Genomic DNA, 20,864 nt, shown 5'->3' on the forward strand with positions numbered 1-20,864 from the left:
TGACTATTAAATACAATTAGTGAGTTTCCACTTTCTCTTTGGCAAGAGAGTTGCCTTTGAATACTTGAGAATCTTCTCAAGTTATTCACCCGAACTTATCAATCAAGTATCTCCTTGATTGTGGCGTTCTACTACCTTCAATTTGGTTCGTTAATTCGAGTAGTTACGGGTTGAGATATTATCAAAATTGTTCGTGACTTCTAGGGATTAGTTGGGTCAAATTTCCGCTGCCTAAGCCATGGTGTTTTGTTTGTCTAGACCGGGGTTTCACATCACGGCTCCCCATCCAAACTTGGGAGGGGTACTCTTATCCCCCTGCCCTGAGTTACTACCAGGAAATCCTCGCTTGGAGCCTGGCGGTTTCCACTCGTTGAGCCTTCTCCACGGCCTCACTAAAAGCGTTGATTTGGGCCACCGCGAGGTCCTTCTGGATTTCCACGTTCAGGCCCTGGACAAAGCGCCTTATCCGTTGTTGTTCGGTCATGACCAGCTCGGGGGCAAATTTGGATAGGTGAGTGAATTGGCTTTCGTACTCAGCTACGGTCTGAGTCCCCTGGCGAAGCCGAATAAATTCGTTTTCTTTCCTTTCCTGAACCAAAGGAGGGAAAAACTTGGCGTTGAATTCCCTCATGAAATTTACCCACGTCCTTGGCGTCTGTTCTCGTTCCCACTTTTGCCGTATGACGTTCCACCAAGAACGGACCGCCCCTTCCAGTTGAAAGACAGCGAAAGTCACCTGTCTTTCCTCCGTGTAGTGCAGGGCAACAAAGATGTCTACCATCTTTTCTAGCCATCTTTCGGCCACATCCGGATCGGACCCCCCCAATAAACTTTGGTAGGGAAAATTTTTGAAACCTTTTGAGGGCTCGATCCTCGCTCTCTACATGATTTCCAGGGTTTTCGGGGTTTCCAACAGGTGGGTTAGGGTTGCGGCCCTGCTGTTGCACCACCTGGGCTAGCAAATCAGTCATTTGCTGCATGGCAGCAGCTATTTGGACATTGAAATCAACCCTAAGTTCAGGGTTTGGTCCAGATGTGGCTTCCCCAGTGCCCCTTTCAGACGTGGGTTGTCTACTCCCGCGTCCACGGCCTCGACCACTACGAGTGCCCTCCATCGACCTAAGTCAATCTAGGGTAAAAAACATAAGTATAATGTTAAAGGGCACATAACCCCTTTACTTAATAATAAACATGAACAATTAGCCAAAACAACTACCTCATAGGGCATTTAAACACATAACACATATACATATAACACATAACAGGATCAAGCAGTTATACAAATGTAGTCAATCAAGTATATACAAAAGTCATCCCGTGAAACAAAAGGGGTCCTCCAAACGACAATATACAGAGTTAGGCCAAAACAGCTAATTAAGAGCCTTTCCTAACTATTCCCTTCATGGAATCAACAGTGGTTCAAAAACGTTCTAGCTTAGTTCCCTATGGAGGCCACAGACTCTCCCCCTTGGTTAGAACTAGGGGTACTTCCTTCACTAGGTGTGTCGTCACTCGGAGCCTCCACTTGCGCATTGGCGCCAATCACACCTTGGATTAGCGCCTCGCACTCATTAATAATGCCGCCGGAACGGTCTCTAACTTCCCGGACGACATTAGTAAGACGAGTGTTCACCACCTGCAACTGCTCCCTCAGAGCATTCGTTTGCTCTTGCTCCATAGCTATGTCTCCTTGGAGCTCTCCAATCCGGTCAGCCTGCATCCTTATAACGCCCCTCAATCTAAGCGCCTCAGTGTGATCCCTGGCGACGGCACTTCTAAGTCTCTTCCTCTCATCTAGCACTGCCACGACCACATGGTCAGCATAAGAGTAATGCTGGCAACGCCTACAGCGATGGGTCCGGCTCGCAGTATACCAAAGCCGGATCGGACCTCCCGGCCTCTCCTGGTAATCAATGACTCGTGGCCGCCTCTGAGGTGGCTTACATCCGCCCTCTCCGCTGGCTCCAGCCATGGCCTACAAGAATAGTAAAAAGGGTTCATATCTTAGACAACGTAAGCATAATCACACTTAACGGTACCTTAACACTTTTCTCACGGGTCCTAAGGAACAAAATTCAAACTTGCTTAGGTCATTTCTAACCTAGACTCTGATACCACCTGTGACAGCCCCACCTTCCCCTAAGGCGTACCAAAGGGGTTAGCAGACTGCCTGCCCAACTCTCGCCAGGACTACTATGACGGTTATAAACAATCTAAAACGTTTCGAAAGGTAATAGTGCGCTCAAACGATTCAAAATTCGCAAAACGAAAATGAAAAATGGAGCCACACAGGAACAGTGCCCGAAACCCAATCAATCACCATCAAATCATATAAACCTTGGAATTTGACATTTATAAACCAAAATAACACATGAACATTGCCAACCACGTTTATACACATATGGTTTCAAATTTACAACCCAGGAGAAAGGTTAAGTCAAAATACACTTAAGGTTTTTCAACCATCGAGGAGCTAGACAAAAGAATATTAAACAAGCTCAACTTGGCTTCAAAATCACAGTTCTCCAAAAGGAATTCATATCCCTGTAAGGAAAACAAAGGTAATCGAGTGAGCTTTCGCCCAATGAGGTACCATCACTCAAGTAACAAAGTTCATATAAGCACAAAGGTACTCAATCCAAATACATTCAATAAGTGAGTCAACGAGCACCCCATTTCAATAAAGATATGTAAAAGGATACGGTCGGCTCTCAAGAGCCCTTTTCCTCGCTTGCCGTACTTGATCTTGCCCTGTTGAGCCTCCGTCAATGCTTAAGGAGGAACCAATACCATAGACTCCACTTTCCCCAATTTCCTTCCACCTCACATACCCCTACCGGGCCCGAACTCCAACCAGTTCAAAATGGTAATACTTGAGTATACCGGAATCAAGGGTCTCATACCCAATGATTCCATAGAAAAAGTCCCCATGGCTTGTCAATCTCCCCGACCAAGCCCTTGCTGGCTCGAGTCAATTGAACGCCGATGGGGTTGAGCTCAGAGTCAACAGTAAGAGTCGTTGGATACACGTCCAAACGACACCAGTTCAAGTATATTCAAGAGACATTCAATTGATACAGTAAACAGTTACATAAGCCATAGAGTGCGAGAGTGATAAAGTACACCCTCGACTCAATCAATCTCAACAGTACACACAAACGTTCAAATCATAGATTTCAAGTATAATAAAGCCATAAAGTAGCAATCATGTGAGTAATACACTCACCAATCAAGCAAAGGAAGATTTCACAAATTTCCATCCAACGAGCGCCTTGGGTCATCGGCACGACCTAAATCATTCAAGGAAACACAATAAGACTCGAATACGAGTCATAAACCCAAACCACATATCATTAATGTAAAGCCATAAGACTTGAAAGTAATATAAGAAACACTTGGGGCTAAGGGTTTAGACAACCCTAAGGTCCCTCATCAACCCTTAAAAGCAACTCAATTCCAAGAAAGCATAGGGACCTAAAATTTGGACAGCATTTCCCCTTAAAATTTTAGATTTCCAACCTACAATCAATCACTTATATTACCCCAACACAACCACAATTACAATTGCAAGTCATAGGCCATTCAATACCCCTTATTAGGGTTACAATACCCTTCAAACAAAGCCAATTCAAGAGTCCCACAATAACCCTAGAAAAGCCCCAATTCCAAACCCTAAATCTGAAATTTTCCGTACAAAGCGGAAATTTTCCGCAAATAACTACAATTAACACACCAAAGTACCATTTTAGACCATACCAAGCCATCATCCATGGCCAACCAACTCTAAACATATATAAAATAGAAAAATCATGGATAAAAATAAAAAATTCATCAATCTCTACCAAAAGTCATGAAATCTTCCACAAAATCACTTCTTTAACTATCACAAGTCACTAATTTAACATTATCAAGACCAAAGAAAGAATTCCTTAGCTACTCACCTTGCAACCTCAAGAAAAAAAGCAACTTAGCACCTCTTCCTTCCAAACCACCCCACCAACTACTTTAATCCTACCTTACAAATGAATTTTATGGAGAAAGTTGGAGTTTTATCGGTTAGATTTGAAGATTGAGCAAGCTTGGAATGAAGAAAGTTGAAGGCTTCTCCTCTCTTTTCTCTCTAAGTGTTTCGGCCAAGATGCTTGAAATGAAGATGATTTTTGGGTCAATTTTTGGTTAATTGGTAAAGGTAAGTAATATGGTCAAAGTCCAACCTTTAATCACAAAGTGACACTTGTCACCTTTTTAGTTCAAAGCTATCCTTTTGTCTCTCAAATACTAATCCATCTAGGTAACCTCTAATTATCTCTTAACACCTAGTAAATTAATCCCTGTATACAAAACTTAACCCAATTGGCCGAATTTATCACACTTATCTCACTAGCGGGTCCCACGCCCGGTATGCACTCCTAATTTCTCATGAACTAATTTGTACTAAAAAAATGATTTAAAAACTATATTTACTCTTAAAAATTATCTAGAAAATTTTCCTAATAAAGAAAATATAGAAAAGGCATGCAATTAAATTAAATAAAGCCTAGAAAATAAGAAAATTTTCGGGTTATCACAATCTAACTCCTAAGAGCTCCTGTATCCTTATTGAGTGTGTTTTATTTTAAATTGTGAATTATTTGAATGTTATAGCTTTATTTCTCGCATAAATGCTATTGCTACCTGAACTATGTGTTTGCATGCTTTTCTTGGCCTCGCTGAGCATTAGCTCATCCTATTAGTTTTGTTTTCCTTAACAGGAGCCGAAATGGAAAGAATCTTGGAGAAACCGACCTGATGGCCTTTTAACTAGAATTTTGAATGTAATGGTTTAGATGACTTTTGGAGGTTGTATATTTTTGGGGAATGTTGTGTAGTTTTGGTAACTTGTGATGTAAGATTTGAATGTTTACTAAGGAAGCGATCTTTCCTTATATTTTTTACTTTTATTATTGATTGTTATCCATAAGTTTGAATTCGTCTCGTAGTGAGTCCTGACGAGAGTTAGATAGGCGTTCCGCCGATACCCTTGGGTTTGCCCTAGGGAGAAGTGGGGGCGTCACACTAGAAACATAAGACCTTGAGGTTGTAGGATATGAGTTAGGGTGGCTGAGACGACATGTTATTTTTTTCTTGTTTTGCCACTGTATCGCCACTACATGTATTTTGCTCGTGACATGTCAATGCTAATATGTATGGTACTTGCTTTTGTCTTATGCAATTGATTTTGATCAAATTGATATATACAGTATCTTTGTGACGATGTATGAACTTGGTATGTTATAAATATACTAAGCATGTTTCCTTACCTTTGGCTTTGTGGTTTGAAAATGTCTTTATCTTGCCGCTTTAGCCGATTTATTTTGTTTATGTACTATATAGCTTATTTTGACAAAAAAAAAAGAGAGAGCAAAGGATATAGAGGGAAGACGTAGTCGTGGATGTGGGGTTAGGCAATTGCAGGAACAAAGGAATGAAAGAGAAACAGTAGCCGAGCAAGATCGTGGACCGAGGGTCGAAGTATGGGACCAAGTAGCTACGGCGATACAACATGATGTGAGACGGATCTAGACGAACACCAAGTTGGGGTGATTGGCGGAACTTTGACCCTTCTATAATCACGAGCCACGAACTAAGGAGATTCCTTAACCCACGACTAGCAAATTTAGTGAACCAAAAGTATGGATAGAAGAACGCCACAATCAAGGAGACTACTTGATTGATAAGTTCGATGAACAACTTGAGATTAATTCTCAAGTATTCAAAGGAAATTCTCTTGAGGCAAGAGAGAGTGAAATAACTCACATATATCTTATAAAATCTGAATTATCCTTTAATGAATGAAAACCTAGGCTATATATAGCCTTACAGGACTCAAACCCTAGAATGTCCAATGGACGACCTTGCCCTTCATTAAGGGCGAAAATGTCTAACAACTAATTGACTGAAATTAAGACTCCAAATTCGGCCAAAGTGAAGTGAAAATTGACCGAAATTATTAATGCTAACAAACAACTAATAATGGAAACTAAAACCCTAATTAGCAAGCTAGTACTCCGCGAACTAGTCTTTACTTGAATCTTCCAATTCCTCATGTGCTTGAATGGAATGGGCCTTGGTCTCTATATTCTCATCACAACAAATGACCACTATCTTAACACGATTGGTAGAGCAACAAGGCCAAACTCCAGTGAATCAGCCTAGGAACCTTGAGATAGGAGAGGATAGAGCCCTAGAGCATTTTCAAAAGCTTTCTCCACCGAAGTTCTTTGGAGAGCCTGATCCGGAGACAACTGAGCATTGGTTGGAGACAATGATTAATATCTTTGCAACTTTGAACTACACGGAGGAAAGACAGGTGAACTTTGCTGTATTTCAATTCGAAGGACCAGCCGGGCATGGTGGAATGTTATTAGGGTAAAGTGGGAGAGAGAAAAAATTGCATGGACTTGGGTATACGTTATAAGGGAGTTTAATGAGAAATACCTCCCACTTTTGGTCCAAGAGAAGAGAGAGGGCAATTTTATAAGGTCACGTCAGGGAATCCTGAGTGTGGTCGAATATGAAACACAATTCACTAAAATGTCTAAATTTGCTCCTGAATTGGTGGTTACGGAGCGAAGAAGAGTGAGACGGTTTATACAAGGATTGAATTTGGAGATCCAAGAAACTTTAGCGGCGGTTCAAGTTAATAACTTTATAGAAACTCTTGAGAAAGCCCAAAGGATTAAGAATGCGAAGGCACAGGTAAAAAATTTTGAAGCACGAAAAAGAAGTGTACCTAGTAATATACATAAGGAACCTAGAGAAAATGTAATGCCTCCCAAAGTAAAAAGAGCAAACCATTTACCTTACCCATCATGGACATTAGGACTGTGTTTTCAAACTCGGACCGGACCGGCCGGTCCGACCGGTTGAATCGGAAACCGGCTAAGCATTTGGTCCGAGTCTCTTTAAAAAATCGTCAATCAAAGAATCGGTCAAACTCGGTCAAAACTCGGGTTTGACCGGAAACCGCTAGAACCGGAAACGACCCGATTTTCTTCATTTCTCTGTTCCGATTGTACTCCTTTCTTGCAAGCATCTGGAGTGTGCATAAAAAATTTCCAACCATATCTCTCCTCACTTACCTTTGCTGTTAGGCTTGTCTTTTTTCAAGGTTTAGAGAATAGATGCCTTCTTATTCACCTCTAAATCTGTAAATGAGGGCCGTCTAGACAAGATTTGTGATCATATATCTGATACAAAGCTTGATGCCTGCCTTGAGCAAGATCTTGAGTTAATATTGGCTTTTTCTTTCCCTTTTTCCATCCTTTGATCTTTGACCAACTCTAAAAGAAATGAAGTAACTAGCCAGATGAAGAGAAAAATTCATTCCCCAAATTTTCTAAGCCAGATTTCATGCGAATTAGTTCTTGAAATATTTGAAATCAAATGGGAGGAAAAATAAAGAATAGAGTAAAGAAGGGAAGTGAAAAAGAAACATAACAAAGAATAATAGAGTTTTCATGTGTGTTTGATTTGTGAGGGATAAAGAAAAAGAAAAGAGTTACGGTGAGGTGTGTGACACCCCAACTTTTAAGATGCTATTGTTTTACGGTTTCTTTAGTTCATTTTATTTTAAAACATTATTTTGTTTCAGGGAAGATACTAAAGTTATTTCTTTGGGTTTGATTTAAAATCTTATTTTGTTTTAAAAGACTAGAAACCCTAAAATTTTAATCAAAAACCCTAGTTTACTTGTGACTATGTTTAAATCCCTCATATTTGACTCAAAACCCTAAATTTATTTTATGGAATTGTAAAATTCATCACACTTTTCTTAAAATTCCTTTTATTTGGAAATTATTTATTTAATATGATCCTCCTACTCAAGTACTCCACAATAAGTGTAAATAAACCTAGAAAGTAGGGTTTCACTCTTCGTTTTCAAGATTGGAGCAAATTAGGGTTTTCGCGATTTTTCGCCGGATGAAATTTCGGTATGGAGCAAGGATCAAATTTGGTGATTAAAAATAAATTTTAAGTGAGAAATAATATGTGATTAGAAGCAATGATACAAGGTTAGTGAATAGGAAGTAAAAACCCTAGTACGTGTGTTTTTTAAGAAAAACGGCGCGAACCGGAGGGTCCCGCGCACTACCGATTGAACGCACCACTTGACCACCACTTTCTTCCCATACAAGTCTATTCATATATGAGCAAAATATCTCCTAATTTACAGCTAATCTTGACCGAAATTTGTGGCTCAAATGCAAGGAAGGAAAGAGAAAATTTTTGTGGTTGAGGTTAAGCCAAGTGTTGGCCAAACTTGTGGTTAGAATTAATTCTTATCTTTCTACCTTCTTATAAGACAAACTTAGCTTAATCTCCTTCATTATTTTCTGCATCTTGGCCGATTAAGGAGAGATAGAAAGGGAGAGTAAGAGTTGCACCATTTTCTTCTTGATTTACACCAACCAAGTGCTAAAATCGAATTCTAAACCGATTGATCGTAAGTTTGGAAGCTTGGGAAGCTAAGGGAACCAAAAATTTCAAGAAATAGTGGAGGATCACTCTTGCAAGCCTTCTTTTTGAGGTATAAAATCTGATCTATGGCTTTGATCCTTTTATTCTTGTTTAAGATGTTAAATAGTTCATGTTTTGGGTTTGATTACAAGTTATGCAAGTTGATGTGATGATTTTGGATGAGATAGGTAAGTTAGGGTTTGATTAATTTCTGCCTATACTTGATGTATGATTGATATATGTTGTATCCAAAGTTATATAGGGGGTTTTGGTAGCAAGTGTAGCAAGAAATTTAGAAAACTATCATTGAAACCAAAAGATTCCAGATTTCTGGAAAAATTTTCCCCTTTCTGTCCGTTTTTGTTGCACCATGTTAGAGGCCGAATTGGGCTTGGAATAAAACATGAAAGTTGTATAGAATGGTATTTTATAGGTGCCTAAAACATTTCAGCTCAATCGGAGCAACGTAGCTCATGAAAAGACCAAAATACCCTCGCTGATTTAGGTCACTTTCCAGAGTTCCGCGTGGACAGTTTAGTCCTTTTGGTTGAATTTATTCACTATAATCCGTTTGGATTTAGCCTTTCACCAAAACATAAAAGTTTCAGTGCTCTTCCTTAGCTTTGTAACGCCACCAAGAACACCTTAAACGAACCTTGGTAGACTGAGATATGGTCACTTGAATGCAGTACAGTGGATTAGCCGAATAGTTGAAACCAGGTTACATGGATTGAGAATTTGATCAGGTTACACTGGAAATTGGACTAAGTGATCTTCATGAACATTGTAACTTTATGTCTCAGCTTTCTAATGCCTTTGGAATTTCTTGATTTGGATTTGTGAGCTAGGAGTTACGATCCAGTAAACATACCATGTCCGTCACCATAAAGTGCAAATTTCTGGCACTGTTTTCCATACTTTCGACCCATCTCTGTTCAGATCCGGATTTAAGTGTCTTCATAAAAGTTGTAGACTTTTCTCTTAGATTCGTAACAGTACCTCATGTACCTTGATCCGACACTCGTAGCCTCGATTGTGCTCAAAACAGTTTTGACGGCAAAACGGCTAGGCCGCCATTCACGTTTCCGTATGCCGTTTCCGCACATGCATGTGCCAATTTTGTCGTTTTGCTTGTTTTAGGCATATTAGTAGCCGTTTGTGATACTATGTGATGCAATCTTCTATTTCAGACGGTGGTGAGCTAGGTGGAGCCGGTGGGGCCTACTAGCTACTTTTCGCGACGCGAATTTCGTCCTTTTGTTATCCTTGTTCGTTGTGTAAGTATTCAGGCCGCTTTTACGTGTTAGTTGTTTATGTGATTCGATATGTATGAAAAGGGTACCTAGGCGAGGGTGTACTTTATCGCATTCGACCTAAACCCTAATTTACGCACACATTTGTATATGGCATATGTATATGAATCATTTTGGAACTAAACCCCTTGAGCTTGTGGCTCGGGGTGACTTTTGAGTAAATTTTGTGAAGTTTGTGAGTTTGGGGCCCGATCTCATGACCTAGATGGACTATTCAAGCCGGTAAGGGCTTGGTCGAAGTTAGTCCAACCTGGTTTGAGGTCACCAAGTTTGTGAATCCGGTTCACCGATTATGTGGACCAAGTTTGTGACCCGAGCTTGTGAACCAAGCTCAATTTCGTTCGCTCGAGCAAGTTTGTGAGGTGCCTGGCCAGAGAGGGTGATAAGGTGTACGATGGGTGTACAAGTGAAGTTCTACGGACCATTATTTGAGGTCGACGGAGTGTCGGCAGGAGGTCACACATGGCAAACGATCTGGCTTTGGAGCCACCCGTATCCTTACTATGTGATGTTATCTTTCTGCTTTTGCTTTACTCTTACCATATAATTGGTTGATACGTGAAAATTTATGCTTTTGCCCCTGTTTACTTACTAAGCATATAGCTTACCCCGTTCCATTTGTTTTCCTTAGCAGGGGGACGGCACGGGGATCGCTCGGGAAGGTGGTTAGATTTTGAGCTATAGAATACTTGAATTTGTATTTGTTAAAAGTTGACGAGTAAGATGTACATAGTTGGCGTGGTGGTTGTAGTTATCAGTTTTTCTAGGTTTTACTTTCTGGTACTTGTGATATGTAATTCTTGGAGAATTGAATGTAATATTTGAGATTTATCTCGTACTTTATTTGAGGACTGTAGTGAACGACTGAGTCCCAGCGAGAGCTAGGCAGGCGGCCCGCCGAACCCTCTGGTTCGCCTTAGGGGGAGGTGGGGCTGTCACAAGGTGAATGGGAGGAGACATGAAGAGCATAAAAAGACAAGAGGAGCGCGTGAAAGGGAGGAAGAAGACGAAACTAAGAAAAGCGAAAAGCAAAGGAACAATGGGCGGCGGCTTACATTCCATTAGGTTTTAAATTTTTTATAATAATATCAATTTGACCCCATATTGTTTTAATAAGTATAAAATCAACCCATTATGCTTTTTAAACTACAATTTTACCTACAACTTTTAAAATTTTTAAGTGCAGTCCTTTTGGACTAAATCCAAACTCATTAGATATGTATATAAAGTTGTAAACCATCAATTTAAAGGGAATTTTTATATGCTATTTTAATTATTTATCATTAATATATATTTATGACATCATCTGATTCGACCTTCGGTGGAATCCGATCGAACCCATTGACCCCTGATCCTTGAGCTCTGCCGAGTCGATATCCGGTTCGAGTCTGAAAACATAGCATTAGGAACACTAGAAGAATGTTCTACAAGAGGAAGTCAAGTAGGAAAAGGGCAACAAGAGGGAATTCCTCGAGAAGGCCAAAAAGTGGTTCCTCGCCTGGCTTGTGGATACTGTGGGAAGACAAATCACATTGAGAATGAATGTTGGGTGAAGGGGCGAAAGTGCTTGGTTTATGAGAGTACCGATCATCAAATTAGCAACTGCCTGAAAAAGCAGCAATGAGGGAATAATGCCCAACAAGTGGATAAAACTACCCCTAGACAAACTAATGAAAGAGGGAACAGACCAAGAGTGCCAGCACAGGTATATGCCATAGACAAGCAATAAGCTCCAAAGTCGTCTGAGGCGATGGAAGGTAAAAATTTTGAGAACGAAATTTTCTTAAGGGGGAGAGAGTGTAAGGACTCGAAAATTATTTTTAAATTTTCTCCTATTTTTGAAAAATTAATTTATATTTCCTTTTAATTTTACTATACTTGCTTATTTTGCTGGCCTTAATTGATAGTGATTTTAAATGTTAAGTTAAGATTTTTCTCTTTTTCCTTTTATATTGTAGTGCATGCTAAGTTCCGTAGTACATTAAGATAGTTTGACCAACTAGTGAGATGTGCGCATTATATTTGGTGGACGAGAACGGGTGTGGTGCTAGAGAATTATGTGATTAAAAGTGTTAAGAGTATATTAGAGGAACACAAGATAGATTGACTATAAGAAACACAAGAGAGACAAAGAGATAGGATTGGAAACTTACCTTGCCATTTGGGACTCATCCATACATTTTGCATGGTGAACATGATGACCATTTTAAACATATTGTTTAGTTGCGTATGTCAAGTTTTAAATTTAAAAAGGAGCGAACATATATCTTGTACTAAGCCATGAGGTTTATTTATATAAGTTCTATTTACATGATTTTCCTTTGATATTAATAAGCGAGGGTTGAAGTGTGAATTTGGGGCAATTTTGTTTTTCCCTTGCATATTATTTCCCTCAAAACACTTGTTACAATCTATCTCTTTGCATGTGTGCTAGTTTTGAGCCAAGACAAGAGGTTTAAATGAAAGGAACTTGGATGAGTCAAAAACTTGTAAATTAAGTTGGAATTCTTGGATGAATGGAACTTTTTATATTAATCTAGAGGTGTAAAAGACTATTTCAAGAATGTAAGTGAGTGAATCCTGACGAGAGTTGGGCAGGCGGTCTGCCAAACCCTTAGGTACGCCCTAGGGGGAGGTGGGGTCGTCATAGAAGGAGATTCCATTAGTTTCTTCCAAGTCTAAGGTTGATGTTGAGCCATCTAAGGAGGAGTCGTGGTGGGAGACTTACCAACGCCTTTTTCGAGAAAAGCAAATGAGGCAGGAAGTTGATTGCAATTATCAAAAATCTCTTAAAGAGGATTGTGTTGGGGCTGATGCTCGCGAACTTCATCCTATACAGGTTCAAAATCAAGAATTGGTTCAAGATTTATGTGGGAAGAGTGAGGTATAACATGAGTTTGTAAGTAATGATGTAATACTTGGGAGTGATCAAGAGATTGAAAAATCTACAGAGTTGAATGAGAAAGGGGAAGAAAAGAGGGAAAGTGTACTGATTTTGAGTGTCAACAAAAACGAGAGTGAGAGGACTTATTGCCGTTTTAACAACCATAGCATTGCTTTGTCTATTGTTCCTTGTTTTTTGCAAGTTAAGAAAACAATTATAGTATCCAATGAGGTGATAATCGCCGAGAGTGCATATGATTTTAAGGCTTCTAATTTGCCAAGAGTGAAGGCAATGGAGGAGTTTACTTCCAAGGCATGTGGATGCATTGAACGCTTCGTTGTTGATCAAGTTCAAGATGCCGGTTGTTGCATTACTTTCTTTAAGGCATTTCAATTGCAATATTATTGGTATTCCAAAGAATTTTGGAAGCACACTGCTCATCATTGGTTTCAATCTAAGCTATGCAAAAGGCATGCAAAAAGTGTTGTTGTTGTCATGACTTATCCATGCCAGCTTCAATCTAAGCGCACTGACATCGAAGCTTTCAACAGTGGTTCCAGGGATTCCATGTGCTTATCTACTATGGTTTTCGATCCAGGTGGAAAATATGCGATGTTCTTTCCATCATTAACATTGTTTCTCCAAGATTTGAGGGCAAATCTGATCAAGAGGGGGGGAATGATACAAACCAAGCTATATCGTCAGACAAGATTCAAGTTCCAATAGGACCATTCATGCGAGCTCAAGCTAAGAAGCTACGTGAGGCACTTCAACTGCTGGTTCATGAAGGTCAAAGTCAAAAAGTTATGCCAAAAGTCATTGAAGGTCTTGAGTATGATGATTTGAAGCTTGTTCACCTTATTCAAGTAAAGGAAGAGATCGATGGTTCAGTTTCTAGTTAATCCGGCTTCATCTCAGTAAAGTCATTATAAGGCATGGGCACGCTTTATAAGCACAAGTTTTCTGCCCATCTAATTAATTCGGTCTTTATATGCTAATGTTTAGTTGTTTAGTTATATTGTTTGGTGTGTTTTCTAGTAGTGATTTAGTCATTTTATTTAGAAGAATAATTCGGCCAGCTTAGTGCTTGTGTGGGCCAATCCAAGTGTCAAGTCAATTTAGGGAACTAAGTCATTTTTTAGTCTTTCCAAGTCATATTAGGATTACCGTTTGTTAAGTGACATTTTTTTTACAACATGCAATAATAAGACAAATTTTGAGAGTTCTTCTCTTGGCTTCTTCGAAAGCTTCTTGAACATCTTAGAGCTACTTTAATTGTTCATGACTTATCAATCAAAGATCGTGTTTGATTATGGCGTCCACTACCTTCATGCCAAAGTTCGTTAACCACGTGATTAACGGGTTGAGATCTTCCGCTTCCAAACTTTGATACCAAATTCTAGATCCTTGGGCTTGTCTTTTATAGGTTTCGTCACAACGTTGGTGACGTTCGTATCGTTAGATGCACAAGATGTTCTTCTAAACTCCTACTATAGATAAGAATATCATCAAAGTACACCACAACGAATTTACCAAGAAAGGGTCTTAACATATGGTTCATTAAATGTACGAAAGTGTTAGGTGCATTAGTCAAACCGAAAGGCATAACTAACAACTCATAAAGGCCATGTTTAGCTTTGAAAGCAGTTTTCCACTCATCTCCCTCTTTCATTCTAATTTAGTGGTAACCACTTTTCAAGTCAATTTTAGTAAAGATGATAGCACCATGCATTTCATCCAGCATATCATCTAGCCTAGGAATAGGATGACGATACTTTACCGTTATGGCATTTATTGCCTTACAGTCAGTGCGCATTCTCCAAACTCCATCTTTCTTTGGCATGAGAATCACAGGTACAGCACATGGAATTAAACTTTCTCGCCTCCAACCCCATCCAATAGACAGGTTTGTTAGGCAGTGGTGCTCCAGACAATTTGATGTTCGATTCCTCTTGTAGGTGGCAATCCATCCAGGATGTCTTCAGGGAACACATCTCCGAACTCTGCAAAAGAGATAAAACATTGATAGGCAAAGAGTTAGTAGATGTAGGAGATTCGACCAACTCTTCCTTGCACAAAAGTACAAGTAAAAGTTGGTTAGAAGACAAAACTTGCTTTACATCTTTGGCTTTTACTAGCAAGCATAGTTATTAAACCCGACTCGGCCGGGCGGTTCAACCGATCAACCCGGTGAACCGGCCATGAAACCGGGCTGGGTTGTTAATTGGATCATTTGTACGAGAAACACGTTGACTTGTCAATGGACCAGCGGTTCAACCGGTCAACTCGGTTGAACCGAACGGTTTTGTAAGAACCCGGTTGTTGTGTTAAAAATATTTAGAAAATGTTGCAATGGAGAATCAAACCTTGAACCTCAACCACAAGAATGAAGTGCGCTCACCACTGAACCAGCAAATCATTTGGTGCTTATTTAGCCCTTCTATGTTATAGATTAGACCTTTATTCTTATTTTATTTCTTCAAAACAAAATTTGTTTAGAATCTTTTAATAAAATTTTATTATTCTCCAAATTCTATAAGTTATGAATGGATTTAAAAAATAGCATATTACACAATTCATTTTAAAGACAAATATTATTCTTAATAACTTTTTGCACTTAAAATTCGTAAATAAATTAGATAACTACACTTAAATAAAATTTTATACTTGAAATTTGGTGGATTACTAATTAAATTTAGATTTTGTTAATTCTTATAAGAATTAATAATTTTTTAATAAATTGGACTAACTGAGTATTTACTGTGACATAGTTATTATAGTTTCAACCACATTAAAAATTATGAAATATAATATTTAAGTATATTTAGTGACCCACCGGTTGGACCACTCACCCACCGGTTCAACCAGTAACCCGTTGACGGACTTCTTTTACCGGGTTCCTCCTCGGGCCAGGTTTAATAACTATGCTAGCAAGCTTTGTTTTCTCTTGTTGTTTTTCACTTTGGCCGAATCAATCATTGCTTTTTCCCTCTATAGTGATTCAGCCTTGCCCTCGTTCTTTTTTCCCTCATTTTTTTCTTTATTTTTCCTCGCAAGTTCTAGTTCATATTCCCTTTGAAGTCTCACTTGATTTTCGTACACTTGTTTGGGGGTAAGGGGCATGAGGGTGATCTTTCTATTACAATGAGTAAATACATATTTATTGGTTCTTTCCTTGAATTTCACATCTTTGTCATATTGCCAAGGACGACCTAGAATGATGTGACTTGCTTGCATTGGGACAACGTCACAAGTTACTTCATCTTCATAACATTCAATGCGAAATGGCACCTTCACTTGGCGATATACACGAACATCCCCTTCATCATTTAGCCATTGGAGGCGATATGGTTTTAGGAGTCTGATAGTTGGAAGTCCTAGCTTTTCCACCATAAGTAGACTAGCTACGTTGGCACAACTTCAACTATCAATGACAATGCTACACACTTTGTCCTTTATATGACATCGAGTGTAGAAAAGATTCTCCCGTTGCACTTCAACCTCTTCCTCCTTAGCTCGTGTAGTAACTACTTTTCGAACCACTAGGCACCCAATTTCCTCATTGGTAGGTTGCTCCTCACCCGATTCTTCCTCTTCTTCCACAAGAAATGGCATCCCTTCAAAATCATCCTCCTTGTTCGTGAGAATTTTTCCATTTGGCATTATAAGCATGGTACGTTGATTGGGGCATTGGGAAGCTATGTGGCCAAAACCTTGACACTTAAAACACTTAGTGTCTCGATTGCATGGCTTAGAAGCCTCTAAAGCAGTTTTGTTCTCACCCTTAGCCATCGGTTTTGTGGATGTAGTCTTTGGCCCAGGTTGGAATGAGAAACCCGTGGCCTTCTCCTTCTTTTTAGGTTGAACATTTCTCCAATTCCCAGCTTGATAAGTGGTGCCTTGACGTGCACTACCCCTCCTCTTGAGACACCTTTCTACCGTGACAGCTTTATCTAACATCTCATGTAGATCAAGTTAGTGTTGTAGCTCAACCACCTCAACGATTTCGGTCTCAAACCATGCAAAAATCTAGCCATTATTGCTTCAACGTCTTCTTGTATGTCAGCCTTCATGATGGCCATCTCCATTTCGTTATAATAATCCTCAACTGACCTATTTCCTTGAGTAAGAGCTTGTAGCCAATGATGCAAATCCTTGCTATAGTAATTAGGCACAAACCTCTTTCTCATCAAGCTTCTCATTTCGTCCCAAGTCTCCACGGCCCTTTCTCGATTTCTCCTTTGACTAAAGTGTAATTGATCCTACCAAATAGATGCATAATTTGTGAATTCCACGGCTGCCAATTTCATCTTTTGTTTCTCCGTATATATGTTGCATTCAAAGACCATCTCGATCTTCCTCTCCCACTCCAAATAGGCATCGGGGTCCGATTTACCTTGAAAGGAAGGAATTTTGAGTTTTATGCCTTTAATTGCATCATCCCCTAGCTTATGGAAATGCCGGTCAGCTTTGTATCTCCTTTCAAATTGCTCATCCTCATCATTAGATGAAGCCGATTCATCCTTTGTAGCCCTTCCCTTGCTTGAGTTAGATTGATGTTTAGAGTTCTGCAATTGATCAATCCGCTCATGCAAAACTTCAAATCTTTGGTCCAACTTTCGATCCATTAATTTATCCAATGCTTCGATCAAGAGCTTAATGTCAATAGTTAGGGTATTCATCTCTTCACTTCGTGACATTTTGTTTAATAGAAACCTGCAAAAAAGAGTTAGTGTAACAAAATTTTCTCACACGCTCCTTTACGTGTTTTACTTGTGCTCATGTATCACTCAAGTATATGAAACCCTCAAATGAGCTCACCAATGCAAATTCGTATGCTTGTTAATTGCTTGGATTGAGCAAATTAGGAGTCACCTTCAAGACAATCCTTGACAAATCAACAATCAACACCAAAAGTTGCAGCAAGGAACGAGACAAATTATGGAATGAAGTTGTTGAATATGACTCAATTTTAAAGGAAAAGAAGCTAATGAACTTGACACAAGATGTTACTAATGACTTAAAAGTTGAAATTTCGAGAAACCTAGAAAATAACTCTACCTAGTATTGACTTTTTGCTGGAAATTTGAGCTGCTGTTTCTTTGTGTTGTGGGCAGTGTCTTGCAGGATATTTGGTGCTTTTAGGGTGTTCAAATGGTGTGTAATTCAGCCCTTAAAAATCAACTAATTTGGTTCACATATTTTTGCTCAATCGATTCAAGAAACAAGGGTTAAGGTGGGCTGATACTTGGATAAGGTTGTGGCAGTTTGCTAGTTTTGGAAACTGAATTGGGCTTCGGAAGGCTGTTTAGGTCAATGGAGAAGGTTTGGTGGTGTTTGAGGGTGATTTGGATTTGGTTTAATGGGTTTCTTGGCTAATTCTAATCTAGGATTAGATGTGTTTCAAGGTTGGGACTTGTTTCAAGATTTAGGAACTTGAGCCGATTGTCCTCTTTTCTTCTTTTTGATTTTTGCTGGGCTGTTTCACAACCAAAACAACATAATTAACAATAAAATTATCCTATAATCTGGACAAAAAATCAGTATAGATTAACGACTGAAATTTCTGGACAGATTGCAACAACAAGAGACAAGTCCTACTTGAGACGCGACACGAAGAAAAGAAACCCTAGCGGCTGTAATTTATTTTCTGGACAAAAACACAAATGACTAACACTAATTGACACCAAAACTAGGCACAAATCATGAAACAAACTGGAAAATTCAGACAGCAACACAACACCACAATTTCGGACTTTGCTAGAATAAACCCCTAACTAGTGACAAACTCTAGCGACCTAAACACGGATTTGGAAGATAAAACTTGGCTCAAAAATAAAAAAAGGAATATAACGTGATACCTCTTAACTAGCTCTGATTACCAACTGACGTGATCTCTTAATCCTCCAAGAAAGACCAAGAATTGATGCGCGAAAGCCCTATGAAGAGAACCTCAGGGCTCAAGACTCGCTTGAGAATAATGTTCAAATTACTTCAAGTGGTCCAGTCACTCGGGCGCGTGCTAAGAAATTTAGAGAGTCATTCCTCACTTTAGTTCATGATATACAAGCTCAAGTTGGTGATACATGTATTCAAGGGCTTGATCGTGAAGATATAACACTTTATACACTTATTCAAGTCATTGATGCAAATGTGAATGAAGATCATGCCATCGGGTGCGAGGAGTAAAGGAAATTTGAGCTATTTGTTCAAGTTATTTGTGATGTTTTGTTTAGTTAAAAATTCCAGCTTGTTAGTCATTAATTAGGGGTTAATTTAAGAGTTAAGTTAGTCATTTGAATTAGGAAATAAAGTCCAGGTCATGTTGACCAAGACTATAGTGGATTAGGGTTAGGAAAGTAGCAATCCATTTCCAAATTGGAGTAGGTTTCTTGTGTCTTGTAAAAGGCCATAAATATACCTTTAGTCACGTTATTTTGCAAAATTTAATGAATGAAAATTTCAGTCAAAAACTTGGGTTTTTGCACTCTATTTTCCAAGAGATCTTCACTTGAATACTTGAGATTTGTGCTTGAGTGTTCTTCGACTTATCAACCAAATCACTGTTGGTTGTGGCGTCATCTACCAACAACCTTGGTTCACTTTCTTGTTTAGTTGTGGGTTGAGATTAAGTTCAATAGGTTCACAACTACGTGGGTTATAAGGGTCAAGTGTGTTCGTAACTCCAACTTGGTTCTTTATCTACGTGGGATACGAGTTCATGCCATTCATGGTGAGTTCATATCAGCTTGGCATCAGAGCCAGTTGATGGTATCAAGTATATCTTTTATTTTGTGTCTTTTCTCATAAGTTTTTCTCGTTTCTCAAATCTGCTTGTGTGTCTCAAATCTGTCCGTATATGCTCTAGTTGTGTCGCTAGGGTTTTTGTCACGTCTTGGCTGTTCGTGTCTTGTCTCCTTGCTGTCTGCTTCTTGTGTCTTGATTGAGTCATGTTTGATCTTGATCTTGTCTCTTATTATCTTGTTTTTAAAGTTTTGTGTCAATCAAGTAAAAAAAAAAACAATCTGTTTATTGCCTTTAAACGCCTATGGCTGGTTCTCCTTGTTTTAGTGGAAGTCGTGGTTGACCTTGTTGTTTCTTGATGAAAAACATTTGAAAGCTCTTGAATTCTGGACAAATATTGAATTTCTTGAGTTCTTGGATGAAATTCCAGCAATAAAACTTGAAGTTCTTGGGCCATTATTGGGTTCTTGAAAATCTTGAAACAAAAACACTCCAAAACTTGAACCCTAGTTCATCTTTTGAAATATCATGCGGCTGTAGTGTTTTGATTTGGCAAGCTTGAACAAAAAAAAAAGGAAAGAAAAGAGAAGAATCTGATCCGTGTTAAAAAAAAAGACAAACAAACAAACAAAAAAGGAAGAAGAAAAGATGGAACAGATCAAATCTCAAGAAAAAGCTTGCAAGTAGAATTGTAAGTTGACTTGGCCTGTTACTTACCAAAATATGGTCGCATCACCTTGTCCAACTTGGACTTGGTTACGCTGCTAAGGGAAGTTTTTGAAACCACTTCTTACTTCCCTAAAAGTGAATACAAGTTCCCTAAAATGAGTTCCCAAATTTGGTCACTAAACCAGTTTCCAAACTCCAGCCACTCCTTGTCGGGTAGAAGGTTTTCTAGGTTTCCAAATTTCTGCCTTTGTGTCTTGAGTCCAGCCTTAATTTCATTTTTACCCAGCCACAAAACACTTGTTTTGGAGTCCTACTTCAAGCATATAATAGTGTCTTGAGAGCTCAAATTAGTCCCAATCTGTCTTGGACTACAACAGTCCTTAGTTTCCTAAATTGAGTCCTACTTGTTCAAGTTAGTTGCCTTCCTAATTTTGTGTCTTCCTTGCTCGATCAAAACCTGGAAATTTTCCAGCAAGCATCCACATATTTGAGTCACCAAAAATCTGTCAAGTTCGAGATCATCTCAACTCAAGTGAACCGCACCATAAAACATCACTTTCCTTAGTGAATTGTTGGTAATAAGTCCTTGAACTACTTGAGAATTTTTTGATTTCTTCAAGTGAGGAGATTGATGACTTAGAGAGTTGTTTGGCGAGATTATTAGAGTGTAAAAACATTTGAGTGATACACGAGAGTGAGTGAACATTGTGAGGGAGTGAGTGAGGCTATCTTTTTTCCTACTAACGTTTCTTGCA

Source organism: Coffea eugenioides, chromosome 1 (genome assembly GCF_003713205.1).
Source record: "Coffea eugenioides isolate CCC68of chromosome 1, Ceug_1.0, whole genome shotgun sequence".
NCBI lineage: Eukaryota > Viridiplantae > Streptophyta > Magnoliopsida > Gentianales > Rubiaceae > Coffea > Coffea eugenioides.